Here is a 17,090-nt window from a genome sequence, read left to right on the forward strand (position 1 = left end):
GCATAAAAAAAACAGCATAAAAAAAGCTACAAGTTCTATAGTAAAACTATAGATACGTTTCAAAAGTGCTAAAACCGCATGAATCTGAAATAATTAAATAAAATCGCATAAGCAAAATATTGTATTTTTGAAAATTATATCTTTATTTAAGAAACGTCAAAATCGAAAAATAAATTTAATTCAGAAATAGAATCAGACAATACCCACATGTTGCGCATTCGTTTAAGATTTGGCGTAAAATCACTTTCGTCACTTGAGGAAATGTACACGTCTGATCTAGATAGTTATGCAGGCGGTTCCATACTTGTAGGGTTAGCATTTCTGATGTAACCTGTGATGAGTTTTTGCTTAGCTGGTTTAGAATCTTGTTTATATGTATAATTCCCGATAGGTCGACATGCATTTTGTAATTTAAAAAAAACCGCACTATTTCAAAACCGCATAAAAAAAAGCCGCATAAAAGCAGAACCTACTATACTACCAAGTACATTTTATTTGGGTTCTAGGCCAAAGGAATATAGCAGAGAACTACAAGGCAGATGAACTTACTCGAACCAGTGCAACGGTCGACCTCCAAGTGGATAAGACCCATGCCTATAGCCACTTGTAAACTACTTATAGATAGGGAAACCATCACTAAGTTTGGCAAAACCTCTCAACATGCGAACTAAGCAGTCAGACATGGCCGAAATGGAACAGTGGTCGCTTTTTGATTGCTTGTTAAGATTTAACAAAGAAGCTATAAGAAAAATGATAGGGGTAATAACTGGACATTGTCTAATAGACAGCCACGCTAGAAGGTTAGGACTCCCGTACTTCGATTTCTGCAGAAGCTGTCTTAAAACAGAAGAAGAGGACACAGGCAGACCCCTTTTATGTGAGTGTGAAATCTTAGCTATAAAGAGGCTCCGCACTCTTTATACGGCATTTTTAACTGATGTAGCCGACACAGCGCATCTATGGTAAAACTAACGAAGCTTTGCTCGTTTATTAAAGCTTTCGGATGGTTTGAAAAGGAACCCATAGGGTAAGGATAAGTTCCAGTGGTATCACAATAGACCTATGAAAATAGACCTAAATGGGTCAATGCGACTGCCACCCCACCTACCTACCTACCTTATGGACATTTTGCAAGGATAAGAGATTCAATTAGGACGCCCACTATTATAAAATTATAAAACATTGCTACGTTTGATGCACTATAATTCGGTATTTTTATTCAAAAGTTTGGTACTTTTTTAGCATAAACTTGCATATAACGTATATCGACCTTCGCCAAGTAATCTCTTGATACAATCAATACGGTACAGGTGATGAATCTTGGATCTATGCATGTGAGACGGAAACAAAATAGCAATCGACAGGTGTATGGCTGTTCCAAGCTTAATCCAACAAAATTTGTTCGCAGAAAAAGCACCTCAATCTGGTCATATCGCAACTGTACCAATAGAAAAACTTAATACAGTCAATTCTGATTGGGACACAACCATTCGTTTGCCAGAAGTTTTAGGAGAATCATGCTGCACCAAGATAATACGAACTCCCACGTATCAACTCACACAAGAGGGTTTTTGAGCTCTCTAAAGTTTTAAAAATGTATGGCGCATACGCTTGGACAATGACAATATCCAATGAGACATCCCTTGGACTGTTTGAGAGAAAGATTCTGCGGAAGATTTTTGGACCTTTGCACTTTAGCGATAGCGAGTATCGCAGGGGATGGAACAATAAGCTGTATGAGCTTTACGACGACATAGACATAGCGCAGCGAATAAAGATCCAACGGCTTCGTTGACTGGGTCATGTCGTCCGAATGGATACAAGCGCTGCGGCTCTGAAAGTATTTTCGATTTATATTCGGTAGCAGCTGGTGGTAGCAAAGCAAGAGGAAGGCCTCCTCTAGGTTGGAAAGATTAGGTGGAGAAGAACTCGGCCTCACTTGACCAACTGGCGTTGATTAGCACATAAAGAAACGACCGGCACGCTCTGTTAAACTCAGCCAAAATTGTATAAGCGGTTATCGCGCCAATTAAGAGCAAGAATGATTAAATTAATGGGACATCCGCCTTACAGACCTACAGAACAATTAATACGAATTAAAAGAATAAATGTTACGAAATTTTGACACCTGAAAGCCAAGAATTTGAAATTATTGGCCTTTATCTCACTGTGACGTAAAACTTAAGTGTTTTTTACTTTTACTTTGCCGTCATTTGATCCACTACAAATTCCTAAGGTATTTTTTTATTCATTTTTTGATATATAATACATACATAAATATGTGACAGTACCGATAAGATAATCGTATTTTTATTAAACGGGCAAACCACTTGACATTCGGACTTTCATTGAGCTGCTACTCATATATAAATTTTTTTTATAATTTTTGGCACACTTCGCTGCTATTAGCAAAAATACTTTGTGTGCCAGACAGATAAAGTTGTGTTTCTGAGTTTGAAAAATGGTTCTAATTGAAGGGATAATAAATTGTTCCCAATATACTCGGGCTGTATACAATATACTCCGCAGTGAAAATAATTTTTATAATAACTTCAATGGACATAAAATATCAGGATTATCAAAAAAAAAGCCTCATTGATTATCTATATGAAAGACCTTCTTTAAGTCAAATACCTTTAATACCATAAAAATTTGAATAAAAAGGGTTCGCTGCATATATGCGGCGCGGTGCAATCGATAAACCTACAGATCAACGTAAATTTACAACACACACTTGAACAACTGTAGGTTGATCGATGGCATCGCGCCGTGGCGGAGGAGTTCGTTGAAGCATGAAAATCAATAATGAAATTTCGTCTCTCCATAAAGCGTGACTACTATTCTCCATTAGAGCGTGACTACTATTCGGAAGTATACAGATTCGAATATCCGTGTATGGAACATCAAATGATTCAAAAAGTTTTTTCTAATAGCGGTCGCCTCTCGGCAGGCAATGTCAAAGCTCCGATTGTATTTCTGTCATGTCATAAAACCATATACTATGTCTTTTTCTATCTCCTCATAAAAACATATTTGCCGTTCGGAGTCGGCTTAAAACTCTGCGTCCTTCTATTTGTGGAACAACATCAAAACGACCACAAATGAGAGGACGATCCCGGCCAAACGCCCAAAAAGAGTGTTAAGCGCCAATTATGTATGTATATATCGTTTTAAGGAAAAAAATCCAAACTTTCATTTGAGCAGAGTAAAATTCAAATCGAAATTTGAAAAAAATTAAAAATAAAATTAAAAAACTCGCCCTATGTTAAGGCTTCATGTTGCTCTGTTTGCTTTTAGATTTAAGCGATTTTTAAAATACTAATTAAATAAATAAATAAAAATTTAGCAAAATTTTTCTTTCAATTAAAATTTAAATTTTTAATTATATTTAAAATTAAAAAAAAATTTTAAAAAATTTTTACATTTTCTGATGTTTTTTTAAGTTTTTTCTTCTTTTACCTATAAGTTATTTTAAAACTAAATTTTAAATTTAAAAAATAGCAAAAGTTAAAAAAAATTTTAATTTTAAATTTTCTTTTAATTTTTTAATATTTCTTTTATGTTCTTGCTTCTTTTAGCTTTAAGCTAATTTAGCAACATTGTTTTTTTTTTTCTTCTAATTAAAAATTAAATTTTAGAAAACAAATAATTAGCAAAATGAAAAAAATATATATAAAACAAATATAAGAGAAAACAAAATAAATGGGTTTTAGAAGAGTTTTCCCGTACTTTCTAACAAGTAAAAAAATTAAACAAAAATTAAAAAAATATGTATATCAAAATATAAGAAAGACCTTAAAAAATATTTATTCTAATATTTATTATTGCTAATATTTTTTTAATTTAATATTTAATTTTTTAAAAATATTTTTATATTTTCTTTTTAATTTAATAAAAATATTTTTTTATATTTCTTGTTTTTGTTAATTTTTTATATATATATTTAATTTTGTTTTCTCTTAGACCGACAAGCAAAAAAGGAAAACAGGCTTGCACAAAATAAAACTAGTTCTGAACTCTTCTATCTAAAATTAAAAAAAAACATTAATTTAAAAAAATGGATCAAAAGTTAAAAATTAAAAAAAAAATTTTTTTTTTAAATTATCAAAGTTAAAAAAAATTAAGGATTTAAAAAAATAAAAATAAAACAAATTTAGCAAAAATTAAAAAAAAAGTGTACTTTTTTATCAGAAAGAACGCAAAACATCCTATAAAAGACATTTATTTTGCTATCTCTTAGATCGAGAAGCAAAAACGAAAGAGACTTCCACAAACATAAGTAATTCTAAGCTCCAATTAAAAAAAACAAATGTTATCAAAAACAATGTACCAAAAATCAAAAAAATCTCAACAAACACTTACTAATTCCTCACTCTTTTTTGCACAAATTATGCCACTGTAAAGTGTATCGTCTTTACCAATGTTCATTAAAATCGAAGCGAAATTAATTTAATAAAACAAAAAAGTAAAATAAATTTAAATAAATGTTTTATTATAAATTATAAAAAATACATTTATCAAAAAATAGAAACAAAATTTAAAAAAAAATAATTTTTAATTAAAACAAAAATTTTGCAAAAATTTAAAAAAATATTGGAAAACAAATACAAAAAAGTAATGTGATTAAAAAAATATAGCAAAAATTAAAAAAAAATTAAAAAAAAAAATTTAATCAAAAGCAATGTAGTAAAAATCAAAAAAATGGATTTTAGTTTTTTTTTTTTTACTTTTTCAGAAAGTACTGAAAAAATCCTATAAAACCAGAGAACAAAAAAGACTAGAAAAAAGAGAAACTAACTCTGAACCCCTCTATCTGAACAACCACTCACTAATTCCTCACCCTTTTTTGCACAAATTATGCTACTGTAAAGTGTACCAACTTTACCAAATTTCATTAAAATCGAAGCGCTCAGGTTTTAGGCCGGTACACTTGACGTGTTTTGCCTCATTTACAAAATTTTTTGTTACTTTAGTTTTATTTGCCAATTTTAATATTTTTTTTTTTTTTTTTGTTACTTTTTTCTTTCAATTTTTATTTTCTTCATTTCTTGCTGACCGAGTTCAAATAAGGAGTAATTCAACGAAAAAAACAAAGAACTTTATATTTATTTTTCTTTGTTGTGCCTTTACAGCTGCTCATCGATTTCATGTTATGCTAATTTGCCACAAACGTAAATCCCCACACACACACACACAAGTCAAAACGCTTAAAACATATTAATTAGCCATAGCACCAACATAAACACTACATGCATATGTATGTGTATGTGTAAGCGTAAGTTAAGTTAAAGTTTCAAGTGCAAATATGGCTAACATATTCAATAAGTAAACAAAAATATCTATATGCAGTTTCTAAATGATCAAAATGATGAAGTAGGAAACGTTCACAAATGACAACTGGTATGTAATTTATTACCTTTAAGTCCACCTTCGACCACATTTGAATGAGCAAAGCTACAAACTTACAAACATTCATAAATATGCATATTTAGTGAAAGGGTAATTTTTTGATAGATTCGATTCATAGAACTGTGCTGGCTTAGGCAAGCACGACCTTGAGCTTTGCTACAGATTTTCAATTGCTTACTATACCTTATGCGCTTGATTTTTCAGACCGGAAACCTTTAGCACTTTTTCACCTAACTCAGGTATTTTGAAGATTAATTGAAAATATTGGTTTCCATTGGCATACCATGCAGAGCAACAACTGCGCGGAAGGTTTTCTATGCATGCCTCGTAATTGGTGTAACTCTAAAACTGTTACATGGAATTGGTGCTGTTATTTATTGTAGTATTTTTTGTAGTTTGCTGGTTGATAAAAACTTTAAAAACTGTGAGTGAGCAGGGTAGGGTTGTTAAAAAGTACAAATCTAATCAAAATTGTATCGCTGAGAAAAAATTAAGTAACAATTTTGAAAGAAAATACTGATAAGAAAATAATCGAAGAGTTACGATTAGCCTTTATTGCATTCCCCAAACCATCTCACAGAATAGCTTTTTAAAATTTTTTTTTCGTTGTATGAAAATAAGAACTTGACACATCTAGTAGTTTTTCTGCGTTTAAGTCCATTTTGTCTAAACTCTGCTTAGATAACATTCCGCTCAGAAAGAAAAAGCCCTATAAATTGCCCTGGTATTCTAAGTCTCTGAAAAAGCTTAAAAATCTTAAAAATAATTATTTCAAGAAGTTTAAATCTACGAAGAATCATTTGTACTTCGTTAAATATAAGCAAGCGTTAAAGGATTTCAACGATTTAAATAAATCTCTCTATAACAGCTATATTGCCAATATAGAGTTAAACATTAAAGCGAATCCCAAAATCTTCTGGAAATACATAAAATCTAGAAGGAGTAGTGCCAGTGTTCCCACTGGTATGTTTTTCGATAATAGCCAAGCGCGAACCCCAACTGAAACGGCAAACTTGTTTGCTGAATTTTTTAAATCTAATTTTGCTGACGACGAACTTGATCGCCCATCCGACTTTTCTTCTGACTTAGATTATGCCCTGAACTTTGGAGGTCTTTGCCTCTCTTCTGAGGATATTAGTAATGCTTTAACTAAATTGAAATCATCCTCTCAAACTGATGCTGATGGACTTTCAGCAGTTTTGATAAAAAACTGTCCGGCCTTCGTCTATCCCCTGAAAATTATTTTCAACAAATCTTTATCGTCGGGGTGTTTCATTGACGCATGGAAACTCTCTTTCATTACGCATTTCTTTAAGAGTGGCAATAAAAATGACGTTAGAAATTATAGACCTATCTCTAAGCTGTCGACTATCTCCAAAATTTTTGAGCATGCGGTCTATGCAAAGCTGAGTTTTGCCGTTAAATCTTTAATTTGCCCTAATCAGCATGGGTTTATTGCTAACAGATCTACAGTATCTAATCTGGCCGTTTTTAGTGAATACTGCATTGATTCTTTCTCCGCTGGCTTCCAGGTCGACTGTATTTACACCGACTTTTCAAAAGCCTTCGACAAAGTTTCTCATAGAATCTTAGTTAAAAAATTAGCTAGTATTGGCTTTCATTCTATATTACATTTCTGCAATGGATAAACTCTTATTTGAGCAATAGACGCTGTGTTGTAACAATCGATGGTATTTCATCTACTTCCTTTGCTGCCATCTCAGCTGTTCCGCAAGGAAGTATCTTGGGACCGCTTTTATTTGTGTTATTTATTAATGACATCAAAAGTTGTTTCACATTTGCTAAATTTTTGCTTTATGCTGATGACCTTAAGATCTTCTCAGCGATCAAGATGCAAGAGGATGCCATTAAACTTCAAGCCGATATGAATAGGCTTTATTTCTGGTGCCAGAATTCACGACTTTCGCTGAACTTATCTAAGTGCTTCCAAATATCGTACTCTAAAACATCTAATATTTTGTGCACTAAGTACAGGATCTCGGCATGTGTCCTGCAGTGTGTTAGTGAGTTTAAGGACCTTGGCGTCATCTTCGATAACAAATTCTCTTTTAATAACCATATAAATTATATTACTTCTAAATCTTTTTCGATGTTGGGCTTCGTCAGACGGAACGCCACTAAGTTCTCTGATCCCTATACCATTAAGTTACTGTATACATCTTTTGTTAGATCTCACTTAGAATATGCTGCTTTTATTTGGAGACCTTGTAGTCAGCAAGCTATTAATAGAATCGAACGTGTGCAAAAAATATTTCTCAAATATGCCCTTCGATCCCTGAATTTTATTGATCCCATGCTATCATATTCTGCTCGTCTCATGCTTATAAGTCTCAAGTCCTTAGAGATTCGTAGGACTATACTGTGTCTGTCTTTTACTCATAATATTATTACTGGAGTAATTGATTGTCCCTACTTATTGGAAAGGATTCGATTTAATGTTCCCCAGCGATCTCTTAGGAACTTCTACCCTTATTATGGGGGAAACTTTAAAACTACGTATGCCAGCAATGCTCCCATTACTCGTGCTTTACGGGAATTAAATGCCGTTCATAATGATGTTCTTCTTGATTTCTCGCTTTCAAGAACAGCACTTTTAAATCTTTTGAATTCTATATTATAGTTAGTTAGTAGCTAGTATAGTTTTTAAATACATATAATATATTTGTAGCTTAATCTAAGCAACTTTTGTATCATAGTCTGTAAGGATTGTAATTCATAGACTTAAATAAATAAATAAAAAAAAAAATTTGATTTTTAGATTCGAGATTTTTTTAAAGATTAAAGATTTTCACTTATGGTTTATTTCAATTCAAATAGCTGGTCTATAAAGTGCGTGCCATAATTATAGAATCACTACATATCGATATGTTTTGATAAAAAAAATGTTAATTATTTTTAATCATTTTTATAAAAATGATTTCTTTAACAAAAACTACATAAATGCCAGTTTCAGACTTATAAAGCTGTATACAGGGTTTGATTTAAAAGTAATGAGCTTTCCCGCGCGGAGCGTCTGCCAAGCGATCAACCGAATCGGCTGGTGGGGGAAAATGATCGTTGGACCTTCCCCTCCCACTAGAAACCGGTCCCAGTTCGCTGGCAACAGCGGTGCAGTCAAGATCGCTCCGCACGTGAAAGCTGTTTTAAAAGTGTGTTAGGATTTTGCAGTGGCGAAAATGCAGCAATCGTTGGAGCAGCGTTACTCGATCAAATTTTGCGTAAAACTAAACAAAACGACTACCGAAACCATTGGGCTACTCAAGGAGGCTTACGGGGACTAATCTCTGTCCAGTGCCCAGGTAAAACGGTGGCACAAGTGGTTCAAGGCCCGACTTCGTCAACAATTGGAACCTTCATCACGACAATCCGCCGGCGCACACCGCTTTCCTCTTCACCTTTGCATTGGCCAAGATGGGGGTTCCTCCCTACAGCCCAGGCCTGTCCCCTTCTTCTTGTTCCCGCGCCTGAAAAGAAGGCTGAAGGGGAGGCGTTTCGACTCCATCGAGGCGATCCAAAAAACTGTGACAGCCGAATTGAACGCGATTCCGGCGGATAAGTTTAAAAAATGTTTCCCGCAGTGGAATGGAAATGTTTCCAGCGGTGTATTGACGCTCAAGGGTCCTATTTTGAAGAAAATTAGTTGTATAAGCCAAAATGTTTAATAAATCTGCCTAAAAAAATAAGGCTCATTACTTTTCAATCAAACCCTGTATAAAATTTTCTTTAAGTAAATTCTGATTAAAAATTTTAAAATTTTGTTGAAAATTTGTCGAATTTTTACAAAGCTTGTGCAAGGTGGCGCAAAATTAATCACCCAATTTTTTTTAATAACTTTCAAAATTGTTTTTAAATGCTCTTTGTTTTATAATAATTTCTATGTTTATGAAAAATAAAAAATTAAAAAAAAAATTATTATAATATAAAATAAAAAACGATTTTTTAAAAAATATTATTGATAAAAATTTGTCAATAGTCAACATTTTATGTAGTACAATACTAGTTTCAAGCTTATGAGACTGTATATACAATTTTCTTTACGTAAATTCTGATTAAACATTTTGTTGAAAATTTGTCGAATTTTTAAAAGGCTTGTTCCAATTTCTCAAAAGCTTAATCATCCAATTTTGTTTTTGTATAACTTTCAAACTTAGATTTAAATGCTCTTTGTTATACAATATAATAAAATTTTATGAAAAAATAGTTAAAATTAAAACATTAAGAAATATTAATAATCAAAATTTGTCAATCGTCAAAATTGTATGTATTATAAATCCAAGTTTGTTGAATTTTTATAAATCTTATATTATTTAATCATCCTTTTTTTTTAATAACTTCGAAACTTGTATTTTAATGCTCTTTGTTATATTAGAGTTTATTAATTTTATTAAAAATACAAAAAATGTTTACCATTCAAAATTTGTCAATAAGTGTTGATCTTATAACGGATTTTTAATCAAAAATTCACATGCAAATTTTCTTGTTGGCAGTTGCAATGCTACAGATCATTCTGAGACCCTTAATGCTCGTAAAGATTGCTGTACCATCTACAAGGAATTCAACAAAAAAAGTTGTGTGGCCAAATAACATATTTTTTGTGCACTTTATTATTTAAGTTCATCTATGTATTTCAGATCTCAAGACAATTTTAAATATCTATCGAAAAAATTGTGTGAAGCCGCGCTACATAAAATTTATCCCTTTTATTTTATTTCATAGGAAATTTTTTTTAGTATTTTTGTTATCCTTCCATATGCTTTTTTCCACGTTTTTATGAATACAAATTGGTCAACTTTAATAGTCAAATTTACTTTAAAGAAGCAATTGAAACCCTACCGGCTTGAGGTGAAGCGTTTACATTAAAAACCCATTTTGAGAAATTTTACAGCGATGTATTTTTTACAACTTACAATTAGCAAATTTCGTTCCTGCTTTCGACTTTTTATTGTTCATAAATTACTTTAGCGCGTTGGGCTTAAGAGTTCAAATATTTGCTTTGTTTTGTGGAATAAAATCACTATTTTATTTAATAATTTTTTTTTTTTTGTTTTCTCAAAACGTTCGTTCCACAAAAACTTTCCTCAGCTCAATTGTAATTTATGCCTGCAACAGGATCTTAAAAAGGCAACGGCAGTATTTTTTGCAATTTCGATTTAATTTTTTTTTATATTTTTTCGATTACATACAATTTAAAAAATTTATTACAATTTCTTTTCCTCCACTTGTGCGCTGAACAGTCCTTTCAATATGAATTTCTTTTTTGACTGTGTTTAAAAACGATAAAACTTATTATTTTATTGTAAATTCACACACGTCCGCCTAAGCGATCGTACACGCAGTCTTATGAAAATCACAGGCTAATTTAGCCGTAACGTATCCGCACCGTTGGCACAGGTAGGCAGTCGTTAGCAATTTTACCTCAAACACGTACTCGTACACGATCACTGCAATATCACTACACCTCCACACGCGTTACGCTCCAAACTCGTTCTGAACGGATCGTGTCTGGAGTAAGCCATCATAAACCTTTAACGGCCGCAGCTCTGCTGTCAACAACGTTAACAATGGCAACAACAACAGCATTCTCTTGCAGTACTAAATCAACTCAACAACATGCGCCACTGCTACTTCAATGCGCTCTTAACTCTTTTATGTATTGTTGTTGTTGCTGTATTTATTTTTTATCTCTGTCAAAGTTGTAGACGCCGTAATGTCAATTTTATTGTTATTTTTGTTGTTCTAAAACATTTATTAGTATTGCGGTTGTTATCGGTTGTTATTGGTTAGCGCTTTCTATTTCCCAACCATTAATCCAGAATGCACCGAATGCGCTTCGATTGGCATGATGTACAACTTCGTGTTCATGTTTTTGTTATTTCTTATACACTTAGTGATTATGACGCTCGTCAAATAATTATTAGTGCCCATCGATTAGCAGTAATGCGAATACGAGAACAATAAAAATGGTCACGCGAACCGCCTTCGTTTCTTAGCGAAAACAAAAGTGAGTAGAGTAATAACTGCTATACGAGTACATACTTATGTACATCGATTGTATAGTTTCTGCACCTTTCGCGTCTTGCTTTCACGACAACACCGCTACGCTTTAACAACAACGTCACTGCACGCAGCATGGATGTACTTACATATGTATATTTGTGCTTAATCTAATCGGTACTTTATACATTGCAGAGTGTACCGGAAATTGGCTAACCATAAAAAAGTAAAATTAAAATTATAATATTAGTAAATACGGCTTCATGATTTATCCAATCCACAAGTGATGTGTGCGTCAAAGTTTGTGATGTCATTAATGGATGAAGCACAAATCAAAATAAACCGTGTATCACAAAGATCTATTGATATCACGATGCGGTTTAATATAAAGAGATCTGGGTTAGCTGTGGCCAAGTGCATTGAAATAGGGTGATTGCAGCGACGCTTATACAAATGACTCATAAACTGCTGATACACATCGTAAACTGCACTGTCTGTTGTGGCTTGCAAGTGGGAAAAATTGCATTTTTGGGAAAAATTTATTGTCAAGTCTTGCATTTGCCCATCTATGTCATATGATTTGACTTTAGAGAAAGTTAATGTTGGTTACGATAAAAATTGTGGTGCTTGAAGCAATCCCAAACCTTGCCGCATGGACACTTAACGGACAATGTCCGGTAAGGATACCTACCAAATTCAAGAGCAGCAATTTTGTTGGCTTTAGAAGGACCCTCTGGCGCGCTCGTTCTACTCATGATCAGAAGAATCTCGCGACTTTGCACGAGGCCCATCTTTCTAAGAGCAGACCACAGATTTTCAAGGGGATCCCAATCTTCTCATTTTGCGATGAAACCATCTCCAGAATCCACTGTCTAGCCAACTCATCGGCCCATCAGTTTCCCTCTATGCCGCTGTGATCGGGAACCCAAATGAGTCTAATATCGAAGTATTCGGATGCAATCGACAGAGAAGTCAGGCATTCATCGACTAGTTTCGAACACATAAACAACGAGCTCAAGCTTGCCGCGTAGCTGTCGGAGTAGATATTTACATCATATACAGTAACTACAGAAGTAAGAAACCAATTCTCTATTTCCTTTACAGCGGCTAGCCCGCTTGAAAAATACTAGTCCTCTGGAAGCCTAAATTTGAGCTTGATGTGGAGCTCCTCGCAGATTACTCCCCCACCAACTCTTCCATCCAACGTCGAGCCATCCGTAAACATGTTTGCCCTGCCTCTAAATGTGAGCCCAAGCAAAAATTTATGCTTTTGGTACGGATGTTATTTTCAAACATGCACTAACATTGATCAAGGTACGAGGTGGCGCAAAATTAATCATTTAGTTTTGCTTTTGAACAACTCTTTTACTAAATCAAAAAAACAATTATTATGAGAGATGGAAATCTTTATTTTGAGTTTTAGGCGCTTCATTGATTGTCTGTTTGTATACTGCAGCTGTTTAGTTCATAAGTATCAAATATGATTAACGTACCGTGTCATTTGAAAAAATGTAAATCTCTCCATAGGGTTATTAATTTTGCCCCATCTTGCAGATATGGTGATCAATTAGTAATATTACAGAAAGTGCTTCAATTTGTTAAATTTTTTTAAATGTTAAGTTTTGAGAAAATTTCTCAAAAATGGTATGAAATGTAACCAAAGTATAACTGAAAGTACGCACATACGCGCAACTCCAAACTCAGCTCCATTTAAGACTTATTGAGAGAGCTGAGTGTGGTGGGGTACTGTGATTAGTAGAAGGTAGACTTTAAGGTCGAGATATAAACCTTCCCTTTTTCATTTCATTTCGACCAAAGTTGGCTGGAATATCATTTGGCCGAGTCTAGCCGTAATTTTGAAATATGACAAACATTTAAAAAAAGAGGTGGTCTGTTAAGTCGGTTTACTGACGATAGTTTAACGTGATAACGTCATAAGAAAATACTGATTGAATGGTTGCATTTTTCAAAAGAAAATTTTAATTTTATTTGTTTGATAGATATTTTGTATGGATATAGAGAATGAGTTAACATTAACATAACATAATATACTTCAACATAACATAACATAACATAACATAACACAACATAACACAACATAACACAACATAACATAACATAACATAACATAACATAACATAACATAACATAACATAACATAACATAACATAACATAACATAACATAACATAACATAACAAAACATAACATAACATAACATAACATAACATAACATAACATAACATAACATAACATAACATAACATAACATAACATAACATAACATAACATAACATAACATAACATAACATAACATAACATAACATAACATAACAAATTACCCCGTATTAAAGCACTTATCAACAGCTTTCATTTGATACCCATATTGTACATACACAACCAAAGGTTATCCGGGTCCCGTTTTGATTTATATCTCGAGACCCCAGTCACGGAGCGGCATGAAAAATACTCTGTACTAAAGCATTCACCAACAGCTTTCATTTGATACCCAAATTGTACATACACATCCGAAGGTTACCCGGGTCAACGTTTTGACCTATATCTCGAGACCCTATCTACCAATAGGTATTCAAACTATACGGAAATCATCTTCAATACCTACTTAACAATGTGTGTAAGTTTGGTTTAATTCGGTTCAAAGACACGGCGGGTCCACGTTTTGTCATATATTTCGAGACCCTAGTCATCAATAGGTATGAAAATTACCCCGTATTAAAGCACTTATCAACAGCTTTCATTTGATATCCATATTGTATAAACACATTCTAGGGTCCACGGTTTGGTCTCTATCTCGAGACCCTAGTCACGGAGCGGATGGAAATACTCTGAACTAAAGAATTCACCAACAGCTTCCATTTGATACCCATATTGTACATACACATCCGAAGGTTACCCGGGTCCACGTTTTGACCTATATCTCGAGACCCTGTCTACCAATAGGTATCCAAACTATACGGAAACCATCTTCAATACCTCCTTAACAATGTGTGGAAGTTTGGTTTAATTCGGTTCAAAGACACGGCGGGTCCACGTTTTGGCATATATTTCCAGACCCTAGTCATCAATAGGTATGAAAATTACCCCGTATTAAAGCACTTATCAACAGCTTTCATTTGATATCCATATTGTACAAACACATTCTAGGGTCCACGTTTTGGTCTCTATCTCGAGACCCTAGTCACGGAGCGGATGGAAATACTCTGAACTAAAGCATTCACCAACAGCTTCCATTTGATACCCATATTGTACATACACATCCGAAGGTTACCCGGGTCAACGTTTTGACCTATATCTCGAGACCCTATCTGCCAATAGGTATTCAAACTATACGGAAATCATCTTCAATACCTACTTAACAATGTGTGTAAGTTTGGTTTAATTCGGTTCAAAGACACGGCGGGTCCACGTTTTGGCATATATTTCGAGACCCTAGTCATCAATAGGTATGAAAATTACCCCGTATTAAAACACTTATCAACAGCTTTCATTTGATATCCATATTGTACAAACACATTCTAGGGTCCACGTTTTGGTCTCTATCTCGAGACCCTAGTCACGGAACGGATGGAAATACTCTGAACTAAAGCATTCACCAACAGCTTCCATTTGATACCCATATTGTACATACACTTCCGAAGGTTACCCGGGTCCACGTTTTGACCTATATCTCGAGACCATATCTACCAATAGGTACCCAAACTATACGGAAACCATCTTCAATACCTCCTTAACAATGTGTGAAAGTTTGGTTTAATTCGGTGCAAAGACACGGCGGGTCCACGTTTTGGCATATATTTCCAGACCCTAGTCATCAATAGGTATGAAAATTACCCCGAATTAAAGCACTTATCAACAGCTTTCATTTGATACCCATATTGTACATACACATCCGAAGGTTACCCGGGTCCACGTTTTGACCTATATCTCGAGCCCTATTTCCAAAATAAAATATAATCCTTGTTACTCGTGATGTAGCTTTCGAATGGTGAAAGAATTTTTAAAATCGGTCCAGTAGTTTTTGAGCCTATTCATTACAACCAAACAAACAAAGTTTTCCTCTTTATAATATTAGTATAGATATGGTAAATATTACCATACATTTTTTCCTTCATGTATAATAAAAAAATAATAATAATAACATTTAAACAACAAGTATTATTAACAAACTTGGTTTTATTTTAAATTCTTCAAGTAAATCAAATTAATAATAATCAATAAGAAGGCATATGCCAATACAAATACGTGAATTTATATATGTACATATGCGCATATACATACATATATACGCTCACTTAAGTAGGGGAGAGCAAGATGTCGAACGTTGCCGTTCGTTTGCTTTGTTTGCTTTGTCGTTCCTTCCGCGCTTTCGCTTGCAGTTCATTCAATGCAATGAGCAAGGTAACTACATATGAGCAAGGTAACACTAATATGAGCAAGGTAACACTAATGAGCAAGGTAACACTAAAGAGCAAGGTAACACTAATGAGCAAGGTAACACTAATGAGCAAGGTAACACTAAAGAGCAAGGTAACACTAATGAGCAAGGTAACTACATATGAGCAAGGTAACACTAATATGAGCAAGGTAACACTAATGAGCAAGGTAACGACACATTTTTTCGTGCGTGCAGCCTGTTAAATCGAATTATAAGACGTTATCACGTCAAAAATATCAAAATTGTAATATAAAGCATGTATTGGTACTTGATAATTAATAGTACTCTTACAATTCCTTACAAGCAAGTCAGGTTCCGTTCTTCTCTTCTTGTTCTATGTGATAACACAACAGCAACAACTACGCTGAAGTGAACTGTGAGGTTAACGGCCTTGGCGTTAGGTTGCTATTAAGAGAGAGCAACTATGTTACTCAAAACTTATGCTAAGTATGCATGTGTATATGTAATACAATAACATTTCACTTGTGCAGCAGATTGTATTGCTCGACTCAGGGTTTTACTTTTCTATAATTAGACTTACTCATTAATTGTATTATTGCAGGTGTTAAAATTAATTGGCCTATAATATGCAGAAATATATTACATTTGTAGACACTTTGATATTAACAATTTACCACTTTAGATGGTTGATAATCACACAAGGGCGAGTTCGAGTAATAATATTAGACAACAGGGTTATTATTCTTCATTTTGATTTATGCTTCAATATAACCTTTTAGTACTTCGAAATCTACTTCTCACTTCCGTTTAAGCGAATGCATGTGATTTTTATAATTTTACTTATAAAATTTGATTGTTTTATCAATTAGCTTTTTTATATTATCAATTTATCAATGAAGTAATTTAAAAGCATATGGCAGGCAAAGTCCTTCAAGTTCGAGTTTTTTTTTTTTAAGTTCAAATTAAACACATATTTTGAATGGGAACTCATTATCTGTTTACTGACATACTCGTGTGGTATGGAGTAGGGGGTCTACACTGTATGAATTGTAAATAATACTCTCCAAATACCCCTCGTGTGTAAGGGGTCTACACTGTATGAATTGTAAATAATACTCTCGAAATGCCCCTCGCGTAACAGCAATTTCGACGTTGAATGTTATCTTTTAAAGCTTCAATTGCTTTTGGTTTAACACTATTCCTACCAAATGTGTCAAAAATCACCTTTCAAATTAACAAATCAACTTAATA

The 17,090-nt window shown here is 33.5% G+C and overlaps 1 protein-coding gene and 1 long non-coding RNA gene across 6 annotated transcripts in view; one reads left to right on the forward strand and one right to left on the reverse strand.

Annotated features, from left to right (window-relative positions):
- LOC128861102 (cationic amino acid transporter 3) overlaps window positions 1-17,090 on the reverse strand; it is an 81,040-nt gene that overhangs the window by 21,632 nt on the left and 42,318 nt on the right. The window contains exon 1 of one of the 5 annotated variants that reach the window (XM_054099001.1): window positions 10,846-10,931. The exons of 3 other annotated variants lie outside the window; for them this stretch is intronic. The gene's annotated coding sequence lies outside the window, so the exon portion shown is untranslated. Of the gene's footprint in view, window positions 1-10,337; window positions 10,608-10,845; window positions 10,932-17,090 lie in introns of those variants that run through there. One more of the 5 variants, XM_054098999.1, reaches the window with a different exon arrangement.
- Window positions 15,638-16,109, forward strand: LOC128861103 (uncharacterized). Its single transcript, XR_008454336.1, has 3 exons — window positions 15,638-15,880; window positions 15,935-16,007; window positions 16,046-16,109. It is a non-coding gene; the product is annotated as an uncharacterized LOC128861103 (long non-coding RNA).

This window comes from Anastrepha ludens, chromosome 4, assembly GCF_028408465.1.
Source record: "Anastrepha ludens isolate Willacy chromosome 4, idAnaLude1.1, whole genome shotgun sequence".
Classification (NCBI taxonomy): Eukaryota; Metazoa; Arthropoda; class Insecta; order Diptera; family Tephritidae; genus Anastrepha; species Anastrepha ludens.